This window comes from Cryptomeria japonica, unplaced genomic scaffold (genome assembly GCF_030272615.1).
Source record: "Cryptomeria japonica unplaced genomic scaffold, Sugi_1.0 HiC_scaffold_445, whole genome shotgun sequence".
In the NCBI taxonomy this organism is placed as follows: Eukaryota; Viridiplantae; Streptophyta; class Pinopsida; order Cupressales; family Cupressaceae; genus Cryptomeria; species Cryptomeria japonica.
Window position 1 is genome coordinate 72,501 of NW_026729265.1, and position 15,000 is coordinate 87,500.

Genomic DNA, 15,000 nt, shown 5'->3' on the forward strand with positions numbered 1-15,000 from the left:
GGCGGCCGAGAAGACTCACCGCATAGGAATCGGGATGCGAGGCGAGGGATGCGGCGGGAAGGCCCCGACGGCTAAACGGAAGAGGCTGCAGGGCCGCCTCGGAATGGTCCAAGCATCGGATGCGATTGGGACGACTACCAGTGCCAACCCCTTATCCCGCGATGCGTCCGATACACAGATAGTTCCAAGGCGGCCGAGGAGCCTCACCGCATATCAATCGGGGTGCGAGGCGAGGGATGGGGCGGGAAGGCCCCAACGGCTAGACGGAAGAGGCTTCAGGGCCACCTCGGAATGGTCCAAGCATCGGACGCGCTTGGGGCGACTGCCAGTGCCAACCCCTTATCCCGCGATGCGTCCGATACACAGATGGTTCCAAGGCGGCCGAGGAGCCTCACCGCATAGCAATCGGGGGTGCGAGGCGAGGGATGGGGCGGGAAGGCCCCAACGGCTAGACGGAAGAGGCTTCAGGGCCGCCTAGGAATGGTCCAAGCATCGGACACGCTTGGGGCGACTACCAGTGACAGCCCCCTATCCCGCGATGCGTCCGATACGAAGATGGTTCCAAGGCGGCCGAGGAGCCTCACCGCATAGCAATCGGGGTGCGAGGTGGGGGATGCGGCGAGATGGCCCCAACGGCTAGACGGAAGAGGCCACAGGGCCGCGTCGGAATAGTCCAAGCATCGGACGCGCTTGGGGCGACTACCAGTGACAACCCCTTATCCCGCGATGCGTCCGATACGAAGATAGTTCCAAGGCGGCCGAGGAGCCTCACCGCATAGCAATCGGGGTGCGAGGTGGGGGATGCGGCGAGATGGCCCCAACGGCTAGACGGAAGAGGCTGCAGGGCCGCCTCGGAATAGTCCAAGCATCGGACGCGCTTGGGGCCACTACCAGTGACAACCCCTTATCCCGCGATGCGTCCGATACGAAGATAGTTCCAAGGCGGCCGAAGAGCCTCACCGCATAGCAATCGGGGTGCGAGGTGGGGGATGCGGCGAGATGGCCCCAACGGCTAGACGGAAGAGGCCACAGGGCCGCCTCGGAATAGTCCAAGCATCGGACGCGCTTGGGGCGACTACCAGTGACAACCCCTTATCCCGCGATGCGTCCGATACGAAGATAGTTCCCAGGCGGCCGAGGAGCCTCACCGCATAGCAATCGGGGTGCGAGGCGAGGGATGCGGCGAGATGGCCCCAAAGGCTAGACGGAAGAGGCTGCAGGGCTGCCTCGGAATAGTCCAAGCATCGGACGCGCTTGGGGCGACTACCACTGCCAACCCCTTATCCCGCGATGCGTCCGATACACAGATAGTTCCGAGGCGGCCGAGGAGGTGGGGGATGCAGCGAGATGGCCCCAACGGCTAGACGGAAGAGGCTGCAGGGCCGCCTCGGAATAGTCCAAGCATCGGACGCGCTTGGGGCGACTACCAGTGACAACCCCTTATCCCGCGATGCGTCCGATACACAGATAGTTCCGAGGCGGCCAAGGAGCCTCACCGCATAGCAATCGTGGTGCGAGGTGGGGGATGCGGCGAGATGGCCCCAACGGCTAGACGGAAGAGGCTGCAGGGCCGCCTCGGAATGGTCCAAGCATCGGATGCGCTTGGGGCGACTACCACTGCCAACCCCTTATCCCGCGATGCGTCCGATACACAGATAGTTCCAAGGCGGCCGAGGAGCCTCACAGCATAGCAATCAGGGTGCGAGGCGAGGGATGCGGCGAGAAAGCCCCAACGGCTAGAGGGAAGAGGCTTCAGGTCCGCCTCGGAATGGTCCAAGCATCGGACGCGCTTGGGGCGACTACCAGTGACAACCCCTTATCCCGCGACGCGTCCGATACACAGATAGTTCCAAGGCGGCCGAGGAGCCTCACCGCATAGCAATCGGGGTGCGAGGCGAGGGATGCGGCGAGAAGGACCCAACGGCTACACGGAAGAGGCTTCGGGGCCGCCTCGGAATGGTCCAAGCATCGGACGCGCTTGGGGCGACTACCAGTGACAACCCCTTATCCCGCGACGCGTCCGATACACAGATAGTTCCAAGGCGGCCGAGGAGCCTCACCGCATAGCAATCGGGGTGCGAGGCGAGGGATGCGGCGAGAAGGACCCAACGGCTACACGGAAGAGGCTTCGGGGCCGCCTCGGAATGGTCCAAGCATCGGACGCGCTTGGGGCGACTACCAGTGACAACCCCTTATCCCGCGACGCGTCCGATACACAGATAGTTCCAAGGCGGCCGAGGAGCCTCACCGCATAGCAATCGGGGTGCGAGGCGAGGGATGCGGCGAGAAGGACCCAACGGCTAGACGAAAGAGGCTTCGGGTCCGCCTCGGAATGGTCCAAGCATCGGACGCGCTTGGGGCGACTACCAGTGACAACCCCTTATCCCGCGACGCGTCCGATACACAGATAGTTCCAAGGCGGCCGAGGAGCCTCACCGCATAGCAATCGGGGTGCGAGGCGAGGGATGCGGCGAGAAGGACCCAACGGCTAGACGGAAGAGGCTTCGGGTCCGCCTCGGAATGGTCCAAGCATCGGACGCGCTTGGGGCGACTACCAGTGACAACCCCTTATCCCGCGACGCGTCCGATACACAGATAGTTCCAAGGCGGCCGAGGAGCCTCACCGCATAGCAATCGGGGTGCGAGGCGAGGGATGCGGCGAGAAGGACCCAACGGCTAGACGGAAGAGGCTTCGGGTCCGCCTCGGAATGGTCCAAGCATCGGACGCGCTTGGGGCGACTACCAGTGACAACCCCTTATCCCGCGACGCGTCCGATACACAGATAGTTCCGAGGCGGCCGAGGAGCCTCACCGCATAGCAATCGGGGTGCGAGGCGAAGGATGCGGCGAGAAGGACCCAACGGCTAGACGGAAGAGGCTTCGGGTCCGCCTCGGAATGGTCCAAGCATCGGACGCGCTTGGGGCGACTACCAGTGACAACCCCTTATCCCGCGACGCGTCCGATACACAGATAGTTCCAAGGCGGCCGAGGAGCCTCACCGCATAGCAATCGGGGTGCGAGGCGAGGGATGCGGCGAGAAGGACCCAACGGCTAGACGGAAGAGGCTTCAGGGCCGCCTCGGAATGGTCCAAGCATCGAACGCGCTTGGGGCGACTACCAGTGACAACCCCTTATCCCGCGACGCGTCCGATACACAGATAGTTCCGAGGCGGCCGAGGAGCCTCACCGCATAGCAATCGGGGTGCGAGGCGAGGGATGCGGCGAGAAGGACCCAACGGCTAGACGGAAGAGGCTTCAGGGCCGCCTCGGAATGGTCCAAGCATCGGACGCGCTTGGGGCGACTACCAGTGACAACCCCTTATCCCGCGACGCGTCCGATACACAGATAGTTCCGAGGCGGCCGAGGAGCCTCACCGCATAGCAATCGGGGTGCGAGGCGAGGGATGCGGCGAGAAGGACCCAACGGCTAGACGGAAGAGGCTTCAGGGCCGCCTCGGAATGGTCCAAGCATCGGACGCGCTTGGGGCGACTACCAGTGACAACCCCTTATCCCGCGACGCGTCCGATACACAGATAGTTCCGAGGCGGCCGAGGAGCCTCACCGCATAGCAATCGGGGTGCGAGGCGAGGGATGCGGCGAGAAGGACCCAACGGCTAGACGGAAGAGGCTTCAGGGCCGCCTCGGAATGGTCCAAGCATCGGACGCGCTTGGGGCGACTACCAGTGACAACCCCTTATCCCGCGACGCGTCCGATACACAGATAGTTCCGAGGCGGCCGAGGAGCCTCACCGCATAGCAATCGGGGTGCGAGGCGAGGGATGCGGCGAGAAGGACCCAACGGCTAGACGGAAGAGGCTTCAGGGCCGCCTCGGAATGGTCCAAGCATCGGACGCGCTTGGGGCGACTACCGTTGCCAACCCCTTATCCCGCGATGCGTCTGATACACAGATAGTTCCGAGGCGGCCGAGGAGCCTCACCGCATAGCAATCGGGTTGCGAGGCAGATTATTGGGAAGGGAACCCCCTGGGATGCGGCTCAAGCAGTGCCCAAAGGGACTGGAATGCGGAATCACATCGAGAGACCCAAATGCTATACGAGGGCTCAAATCGAATTATCGATTTGGCCACGACATGGACGCATCGGAACGACTACCTTTGCCGAACCACTCGCAATTGCATCCATACCGAAACCAATAGACATTTCCGTTAGAGCCCTCGCATAGCATTCGGGAATCTCGCATGCCCCTCTAAATCGACCAATGCTGGCGCTCAATGAAAATCCGAGCGCTACCACCGTTCGAGCGCCAGCATTGGTCGAGTTAGAGGGGCACGGGGGAGAATGCTCCAGTCAACACCTCCCCTATATAAGTTATTTGTCCGATTCTCGCACAACCGTAGTCTGCCTCGTCGAATCAAACAACGGTCCCAGATTCCGACTTCCGTTCCGTAGAGACCCAAAAGCTAGATGGAGGCTCGCAAGAAAGAGAGTCGGCGCATAGCAATCGGGTTTCTCGAACGTTTAGGGACCGAGCTCACTTGCGGATAGGGCAAAATCCGCCAAGCAACCCAAAAGCTAGACGGGGGCTCGAATCGAATCGCCTAGGCGGCCACAACAACGACGTGTTGGATCGACTACCAGTGCCAAACCATTCAGCAAGACTAGTCTGTGTCGAGGCCGGATAGAGATTCTCAGAGAGCGCCCGCATAGCATTTAGGAGACCTGCCGCGTCCCTCACACTCGACAAATGGTGGTGCACGTTTATAAATCCGAGCGATCCCAACCCTTTCAAGCACCAACATCGGTCGAGATAGAGGGGCACGGAGGGGGCTGCGTGAGACAACACAGTCCCCTATATAAGTTATTTGTCCGATTCTCACACATCCGAAGAATGGTCATCAAATCGGACAACAGCCCAAACTTCCGACTTCCGTCCCAGAAAGCCCAAGAGCTATCTAAAACGTTCATGGCCGGAACTCGATCGCGGCTATACCAGTCCGCCAAGCAACCCAAAAGCTAGACTGGAGCTCTAGTCGAATCACCTCTGTGGCCATTGCAAGGACGTGTTGGAGCGACTACCATTGCCGAACCATTCCGCAGGTCGAGTCCATACCAAGGCCGCATAGAGATTCACGATGAGCTCCTGCATAGCAATCAGGAGACTTGCCGTGTCCATCACAATCGATAAATCCTGGTGCAAGATTTTTGCATCCGAGCGCTCCAACCAGTCGAGCACCAGCATCAATCGACATAAACGGGCACGGGGGGAGGATGCTCGAGAACACTACCTCCCCTATATAAGTTATTTGTCCGATTCTCAAGCAGCCGAAGTCTGGTCATCGAATCGGGTCAAAGACCACAACTTCCGACTTTACCCACAATGCAAGTCATCGAATCGAACATCGGCCCCCGAGTCGGACTCCATGCGTATGTCAGGTCATCGGACCCAAATTCCGCCTTCCTGCGCATGGCGGGCCATCAATATCAACTCGGTCATCGGACCCAAACTCCGCCTTTTTGCGTATGGCACGCCTTCAAATCGGTCATCGGACCCAAATTCCGCCTTCCTGTGCATGGCGGGCCATCAACATCAACTCGGTCATCGGACCCAAATTCCGCCTTTCTGCGCATGGCACGCCATCAACTCGGTCATCGGACCCAAATTCCGCCTTCCTGCGCATGGCAGGTCATCGGACACAAATTCAGACCTCGCCAATATGCCTACGTATCGAATCGGTCATCGGACCCAACTTCCGACTTCATCCATACTGTAGGGTCTTTGAGGTTGGCGCGGTGCGCTCAACCCAGGGAGTCGACCCATCGAAGCATACACCTCCCCTATATAAGCTATTTGTCCGATTCCCACACCTGTGTAGTTTGCACCTCTGACCAGGACATCGACCCCAACTTCCGAACTCGACTGCAACGACGGCACCAGCGCCTTGGTGCGCACCTTGCGACGCACAGTCCCAACATTCGCCTTCCTGCACATGGCAGGTCATCGGACCCAAATTCCGACCTCGCGAGTATGCCTACATATCGAATCGGTCATCGGACCCAACTTCCGACTTCATCCATACCGTAGGGTCTTTGAGGTTGGCGCGGTGCGCTCAACCCGGGGAGTCGACCCAACGAAGCATACACCTCCCCTATATAAGCTATTTGTCCGATTCCCACACCTGTGTAGTTTGCACCTCCGATCAAGACATCGACCCCAACTTTCGAACTCGCCTCCAACGACCGAACCAGCGCCTTGGTGCGCACCTTGCAACGCACAGTGCCAACATTCGCCTTCCTGCACGTGGCAGGTCATCGGACCCAAATTCCGACCTCGCGAGTATGCCTACATATCGAATCGGTCATCGGACCCAACTTCCGACTTCATCCATACCGTAGGGTCTTTGAGGTTGGCGCGGTGCGCTCAACCCGGGGAGTCGACCCAACGAAGCATACACCTCCCCTATATAAGCTATTTGTCCGATTCCCACACCTGTGTAGCTTGCACCTCCGATCAGGACATCGACCCCAACTTCCGAACTCGACTAAAAAGACCGCACCAGCGCCTTGGTGTGCACCTTGCAACGCACAGTGTCAACATTCGCCTTCCTGCACATGGCAGGTCATCGGACCCAAATTCCGACCTCATGAGCATACCTACTAATCGAATCGGTCATCGGACCCAACTTCCGACTTCATCCATACCGTAGGGTCTTTGAGGTTGGCGCGGTGCGCTCAACCTGGGGAGTCGACCCATCGAAGCATACACCTCCCCTATATAAGCTATTTGTCCGATTCCGACACCTGTGTAGTTTGCACCTCCGCTCAGGACATCGACCCCAACTTCCGAACTCGCCTGCAACGACCGAACCAGCGCCTTGGTGCGCACCAAAAGTGCGCACTTTTGGAGGGCACTTTTGTGCGCTCCAAAGGTGCGCACTTTTGGAGGGCACTTTTCTGCGCTCCAAAGGTGCGCACTTTTGGAGGGCACTTTTTGGAGGGCACTTTTCTGCGCTCCAAAGGTGCGCACTTTTGGAGGGCACTTTTTGGAGGGCACTTTTCTGCGCTCCAAAGGTGCGCACTTTTGGAGGGCACTTTTTGGAGGGCACTTTTCTGCGCTCCAAAGGTGCGCACTTTTGGAGGGCACTTTTTGGAGGGCACTTTTCTGCGCTCCAAAGGTGCGCACTTTTGGAGGGCACTTTTTGGAGGGCACTTTTCTGCGCTCCAAAGGTGCGCACTTTTGGAGGGCACTTTTTGGAGGGCACTTTTCTGCGCTCCAAAGGTGCGCACTTTTGGAGGGCACTTTTCTGCGCTCCAAAGGTGCGCACTTTTGGAGGGCACTTTTTGGAGGGCACTTTTCTGCGCTCCAAAGGTGCGCACTTTTGGAGGGCACTTTTTGGAGGGCACTTTTCTGCGCTCCAAAGGTGCGCACTTTTGGAGGGCACTTTTTGGAGGGCACTTTTCTGCGCTCCAAAGGTGCGCACTTTTGGAGGGCACTTTTTGGAGGGCACTTTTCTGCGCTCCAAAGGTGCGCACTTTTGGAGGGCACTTTTGTGCACTCCAAAGGTGCGCACTTTTGGAGGGCACTTTTCCTGTGCTCCAAAGGTGCACACCTAGGTGAGCACCTTCGACCACACCTTGTAGCACACCAAACTCTGACTTTCGACTTCATCCGCAATGCAGGGTCTTTGAGGTTGGCGCAATGCGCACAACCAGGGGAGTCGACCCATCAAACCCAACACCTCCCCTATATAAGCTATTTGTCTGATTCTCATACATGCGTAGCCTGCAGGAGCAATTAGGACATCGACCCCAACTTTCGGCTTCTAAACGAAAACAAGGTCTTTGAGGTTGGTGTAATGCGAACAACTAGGGGAGTCAACCCATCAAACCCAACACCTCCCCTATATAAGCTATTTGTCTGATTCTCATACATGTGTAGTCTACAGGAGCAATTAGGACATCGACCCCAACTTTTGACTTCTTAACGAAAACAAGGTCTTTGAGGTTGACGTAATGCGCACAACCAGGGGAGTCGACCCATCAAACCCAACACCTCCCCTATATAAGCTATTTGTCCGATTCTCATACATGTGTAGCCTGCAGGAGCCATTAGGACATTGACCCCAACTTTTGACTTCTTAACGAAAACAAGGTCTTTGAGATTGGCGTAATGCGCACAACCAAGGGAGTTGACCCATCAAACCCAACACCTCCCCTATATAAGCTATTTGTCTGATTCTCATACATGTGTAGCCTGCAACAACGATTAGGACATCCACCCCAACTTCTGAATTCGTCTGCGTTGACCGCACCAAAGGTGCACGCCTTGGTGCTCACCAAAATCCGACTTCCGACTTCTTCTGCTATGCGGGGTCTTTGAGGTTGGCGCAGTGCGCACAACCAGGGGAGTCAACCCACCGAATGCAACACCTCCCCTATATAAGCTATTTGTCTGATTCTCATACATGCGTAGACTGCAGCAATGATTAGGACATCCACCCCAACTTTTGACTTCTTAAACAAGACAGGGTCTTTGAAGTTGGTGCAGTGCACACAACCAGGGGAGTCGACCCATCAAACGCAACACCTCCCCTATATAAAGCTATTTGTCCGATTCTCATACGTGTAGTCTGCAGCAGCGATTAGGACATCGACCCCAACTTCCGAATTCGTTTGCATTGACCGCACCAAAGGTGCACGCCTTGGTGTGCACCCTGGAGTGCACTTTGGTGCTCACCTCGGTGCACACTTTGGTGTGCACCTCGGTGTGCACCAAAGGTGCGCACCTTGGAGCGCACCAAAGGTGTACACTTTGGAGCGCACCACATAGGGTCTTTGAGAGGTTGGCGCAGTGCGCACACCAAGGTGGGTGTTGAGGTGCGTGCCGAGGTGGGTGGGTGCTAGGGTGCGCTCCATGGTGGGTGCCAGGGTGGGTGCGTGCTAGGGTGGATTCCAAAGAGGGTCATAGGGTGGGTGCCAAGGTGGGTTGGTGATATAGTGGGTTCAAAGGTGGGTACTAGGGTGGGTTCCAAGGTGGGTCACAAGTTGGGTGCCAGGATGCGTGGGTGTTAGGTTGGGTGCCAAGGTGGGCTCCTGCGTGGGTGGGTGCTAGGGTGGGTTTCAAGGTGGACGCGAGGGCGGGTGCCAAGGTGGGTAACAAGTTGGGTGTTAGGATGGGTGAGTGCTAGAGTGGGTGCCAAGGTGGGTGGGTGCTAAGGTGGATGCCAAGGTGGTTCACAGGGTGGGTGGGTTCTAGGGTGAGTTCCAAGGTGGGTCACAGGTTCAGTGCTAGGGTGGGTGTCAAGGCGGGTGTCGAGGTGCCTGGGTGCTAGGGTGTGGATGCCAATGTGGGTCATAGGGTGGGTACTAGGGTGGGCTGCAATGTGGGTGCCAAGGTGGGTAACATGCTCGGTGGGTTCTAAATTGGGTGCCAGGGTGGGTGTGCACCCACCTTGCCCGAGGTGGGTGCCAAGGTGCCAGTGTGGGTGGGTGCTAAGGTGGATGCCAAGGTGGGTGAGAAGGTGGGTGATAGGTTGAGTGGTAGGATGGGTGGGTGCCAAGATGGGTCACAGGGTGGGTGCAAGGGTGGGTAGGTGCTAGGGTTGGTGTCAGGGTGGGTGGGTGCTAGGTTGGGTTCCAAGGTGGGTGCGAGGGTGAGTGTCAAGGTGGGTCACAGGTTAGGTGCTAGGATGGGTGAGTGCTAGGGTGCAAAGGTGCCAGGGTGGGTGCTAGGATGGGTCGATGCTAGGGTGAGTGGCAAGGTGGGTCCACAAGTGTCAAGGTGGGTGCCGAGGTGGGTGCCAAGTCGGCGACTGCTATGGTGGATGCCAAGGTGGGTCACGGGGTGGGTGCCAAGTTGCTAGGTTGGGTTCCAAGGTGGGTGCCAACGTGGGTGCTAGGGTGCGTGGGTTAAAGGGTGTGTCACAACGTGGGTGCCAGGATGGGTGCGCACCCACACTGGCCAAGACGGGTGCGGGTGCAAGGTTGGGTTCCAAGCCCGGTCACAGGCTGGGTGCTAGGATGGGTGGGTGCCAAGGTGGGCACCAGGGTGGGTGCACCCACCCTGGCCAAGGTGGGTCACGGGGTGGGTCCTAGGGTGGGTAACGGGGTGGGTACTAAGGTGCGTGCCAAGGTGGGTCATAGGGTGGGTGCCAAGGTGGGCACCAGGGTGGGTGTGCACCAACCCTAGCCAGGGTAGGTCACGGGGTGGTTGTCGGGGTGGGCGTCAAGGAGCCAAGGTGGGTGGCAAGTAGCCAAGTTGCGTGCCAAGGTGGGTGTCGGGGTGGGTGCCAAGGATCCAAGGTGGGTGCCAAGGAACCAAGGTGGGTGTCTGGGTGGGTGCCGAGGTGGGAGCCAGGGTGGGTCCCAAGGTGAGTGCAAAGGTGGGTGCCAGGGTCAAGGTGAGTGCCAATGTGGGTTCCAAGGTGCCAGGGTCAGGGTGAGTGCCAATGTGGGTTCAAAGGTGCTAAGTTGGGTGCGAGGTTGGGTGCGAGGGTGGGTGGGTGCCAAGGTGTGCTAGGTGGAAGCCCGGGTGGGTCGGCATCCCATGGGTGTCGAGTTGGGTGCCTGATGGGTGCTTCTTGTCAAGTTTTAGTCGTCGGGACTCATTTCGAGCCTTAGAGGTCGTTTCTTGTCCGGTTGCCCTGTCTTCGACCTGGGAACCCAATTTTGGTCCTCGGGTCCCATTTTTTTTTGTCTCGCATCCCACTTTTGGCCTGTGGCCTTTTCGGGGTCGATTCTCGTTTTGGGCATCAGAGCATGTTTCTTCTCCTAAAACCCAATATTTGTTTATTAAGTCTCGGAACACATTTTTGTTCTCGTGGACCCATCATGGGTCTTGGAACGCATTTGTGGTCCTTGGGTCCCATTTTGCATCCCGAAACTTGTGTTTTGGTGCTTGATCCCTATTTTGGGTGCCCACCTTGCACCAAGTGCGCACCCGGGGCAAACCGAGCGCCTTGGTGCACCGGGGCAAGATCGAGCGTGCACCCGAGGCGCCCCGAACATGCACCAAGGTGCACTCGGCCCACATGTGAGCGCAGGTCGTTGCGCCCGAGGTGGTGTGTGGGCACCGCGTTGCAGACGGGACACTGCACGCACACGACGCCCCCTCCAGGTGCACGCACGTAGGCCGGGCCGGGTGCACACCCGACGCCCTAGCAAGGTGCGCGCACCCGGGCAGGGCTCACACTTGGCGAACGGGGCGCACTTCGCGAGGGAGGGTGTGCACCTCGACGGGGGTGGGTGGCCGGGGTGGATTCGCACGTGGGTCGCGGTTTGCTAAGTACACACTGCGACAAGCTCATAACGGGTGCGATCATACCAGCGTTAGTGCACCGGATCCCATCAGAACTCCGCAGTTAAGCGCGCTTGGGCCGGAGTAGTACTGGGATGGGTGACCTCCCGGGAAGTCCCGGTGTTGCACCCTTTTTTAGTTTTTCGCCGGGCGTCGCAATGCTATTTGAATAAACCTTTTGCCCGTTTGCGTTCTCGTCGGGGCCGGGCCGGGCCGGGGTGCGCTGCCCGCACTACCGCGCGCGCGGGGGCGACACCGAGCGCGCACCCGAGGCGCCCCGAGCACACAGGCCACGGTGCAACCCGGGCGTTGTGCGCGCACCCCGGTGCGCCCGAGGTGCTGCGCGCGCACCCAGGTGAAATCGGTGTGCACCTCGGCCAGTGCGCGCTCGGTCGAGTCGCGCACGTTGGCCAAGGTGCACGGTGATGTTTCTTACTCTAAGGTTCCGCACCAGACGCCCGGGACAGGTGAGCGAAGCTGGGCGGGGCCGGGTGCGCGGCCGGGGCAGGTGCACGCAGCTGGAGAGAGCTTTGGAGCACACTTCGGAGCGCACCAATGATGCGCTCCATTCAAAAGTTTCCTGAAAAGGCAAAAAAAGTTGAGATTATAGAATTTCCCACTTGAGAGATTGTAAAAAAAAAAAATTTAAAATGAAGGAAACGCGGGTGCCAAGGTGTGCGCAGCCCAGCCAAGGTGTGCGCACCAAGGCGCCCACCCTGGCGAAGGTGCACGCAAGGTGCGCACCCGAGGCAAACCGGACAATTAACCCAACTTTCGACTTCGCGCGCACCTTGGAGCGCACTTCGGAGCGCTCCTTGGTGCGCACCAATCTTGGGCACCTCGGAGTGCACCATGGCGCCCACCAAGGTGCGCACCCGGGGCAAACCGAGCTCCGACTTCGTGCGCACCTTGGAGCGCACGAAAGGTGCGCACCATGGCGCCCACCAAGGTGCGCAGCCCAGCCAAGGCGTGCGCATCAAGGTGCGCACCCTGGCGAAGGTGCGCACCCGGGGCAAACCGAGCTCCGACTTCGTGCGCACCTTGGAGCGCACAAAAGGTGCGCAACCCAGCCAAGGTGTGCGCACCCCGGTCAAACCGAGCTCCGAATCGTGCGCACCAGAGGTGCACGCCATCGTGCGCACCTTGGAGCACACTTCGGAGCCCTCCTTGGTGCGCGCCGATGTTGCGCACCTCGGAGCGCACCCGGGGAAAACAATGCAATTAACCCGACTTTCGACTTCGTGGGCACCTCGGAGCGCTCTCGGGTTCGCACCTCGGAGCACACCGAGGTGCGCACCTTTGATGCGCTGCCTTCACCAATTTCCAGAAAAGGCAAGAAAACATTGAGAAGGTGTGCGCACCGAGGTGCCCACCCTGGCGAAGGTGCACGCGAGGTGCGCACCCGGGGCAAACCGGGCTCCGACTTCGTGCACGCCGCACCTTGGAGCACACTTCGGAGCGCTCCTTGGTGCGCACCAGGGCGCGCAACCCAGCCGAGGTGCCCACCCCGGCGAAGGTGCACGCGAGGTGCGCACCCGGGGCAAACCGGGCTCCGACTTCGTGCACGCCATGGTGCCCACCGCGGCGAAGGTGCACGCGAGGTGCGCACCCGGGGCAAACCGGGCTCCGACTTCGTGCACGCCGCACCTTGGAGCACACTTCGGAGCGCTCCTTGGTGCGCACCATGGTGCCCACCAGGGCGCGCAACCCCGCCGAAGGTGCACGCGAGGTGCGCACCCGGGGCAAACCGGGCTCCGACTTCGTGCACGCCGCACCTTGGAGCACACTTCGGAGCGCTCCTTGGTGCGCACCATGGTGCCCACCAGGGCGCGCAACCCCGCCGAAGGTGCACGCGAGGTGCGCACCCGGGGCAAACCGGGCTCCGACTTCGTGCACGCCATGGTGCGCACCGCGGCGAAGGTGCGCACCCGGGGCAAACCGGGCTCCGACTTCGTGCACGCCGCACCTTGGAGCACACTTCGGAGCGCTCCTTGGTGCGCACCAGGGCGCGCAACCCAGCCGAGGTGCCCACCCCGGCGAAGGTGCACGCGAGGTGCGTACCCGGGGCAAACCGGGCTCCGACTTCGTGCACGCCGCACCTTGGAGCACACTTCGGAGCGCTCCTTGGTGCGCACCATGGTGCCCACCAGGCCGCGCAACCCAGCCAAGGTGTGCGCACCAAGGTGCACGCGAGGTGCGCACCCGGGGCAAACCGGGGTCCGACTTCGTGCACGCCGCACCTTGGAGCACACATCGGGGCGCTCCCGGGTTCGCACCGGCGTTGCGCACCGTGGTGGGCACCTCGGAGCACACCAAGGTGGGCAGCGAGGTGCGCACCTTTGATGCGATGCCTTCACTAATTTCCATAAAAGGCAAAAAAAAAACGAGATTTTAAAATTTCCGTTTTGAAAGATAGTGAGAAAAAGGGAATGCTGGTGCCATCTTGAGCCCGCCCTGGTGCGCAGCCCAGCCAAGGTGTGCGCACCAAGGTGCCCACCCTGGCGAAGGTGCGCGCCCGGGCAATTAACCCAACTTCCAACTTCGCGCGCGCCAGGGTGGGAGCGCACCCAACAACCGGGCCTGGGAAGAGCCAATGCGAGAAACCCCACCAAACGCTCTGACAAAAAAAGAGGGGGCGCTCCAGTAACCCCGCTTCGGAGCGCACCCTGGGCAAACCCAGCCAAGGTGCCCACCCCGGCCAAGGTGCAGGCGAGGTGCGCACCCGGGGCAAACCGGGCTCCGACAACGTGCACGCCGCACCTTGGAGCACACTTCGTAGCGCTCCCGGGTGCGCACCTCAGAGCACACCAAGGTGGGCAGCGAGGTGCGCACCTTTGATGCGCTGCCTTCACTAATTTCCAGAAAAGGCAAAAAAAAAAGGAGATTTTAAAATTTCCGTTTTGAAAGATAGTGAAAAAAACGGAACGCGCGTGCCATCTTGAGCCCGCCCTGGTGCGCAGCCCAGGTAAGGTGCCCACCCTGGCAAAGGTGCGCACCCGGGCAATTAACCCTACTTCCGACTTCGTGCGCGCCAGGGTGGCAACCGGGCCTCGGAAGAGCCAATGCGAGAAACCCCACCAAACGCTCCGACAAAAAAAGAGGCGGCGCTCCAATAACCCCGCTTCGGAGCGCAGCCGGGGCAAACCCAGCCAAGGTGCCCACCCCGACGAAGGTGCACGCGAGGTGCGCACCCGGGGCAAACCGGGCTCCGACAACGTGCACGCAGCACCTTGGAGCACACTTCGAAGCACTCCCGGGTGCCCACCGGCGTTGCGCACCGTGGTGGGCAGCGAGGTGCGCACCTTTGATGCGCTGCCTTCACTAATTTCCAGAAAAAGGCAAAAAAAAATGAGATTTTAAAATTTCCGTTTTGAAAGATAGTGAAAAAAAAGGAACGCGGGTGCCATCTTGAGCCCGCCCTGGTGCGCAGCCCAGGCAAGGCATGCGCACCAAGGTGCCCACCCGAGGTGCACACCCGGGGCAAACCGGGCTCCGACTTCGTGCAGGCCGCACCTTGGAGCACACTTCGGAGCGCTCCTTGGTGCGCACCATGGTGCCCACCAGGGCGCGCAACCCAGCCAAGGTCTGCACACCAAGGTGCCCACCCCGGCGAAGGTGCACGCGAGGTGCGCACCCGGGGCAAACCGGGCTCCGACTTCGTGCACGCCATGGTGCCCACCACGGCGAAGGTGCACGCGAGGTGCGCACCCGGGGCAAACCGGGCTCCGACTTCGTGCACGCCGC

General features: G+C 60.0%; 1 non-coding gene across 1 annotated transcript; it reads left to right on the forward strand.

Annotated features, from left to right (window-relative positions):
* The first annotated feature begins 11,269 nt into the window (after positions 1-11,269).
* On the forward strand, positions 11,270-11,388 carry LOC131871704 (5S ribosomal RNA). The gene has a single exon (XR_009369915.1). It is a non-coding gene; the product is annotated as a 5S ribosomal RNA (ribosomal RNA).
* Positions 11,389-15,000: the final 3,612 nt, after the last annotated feature.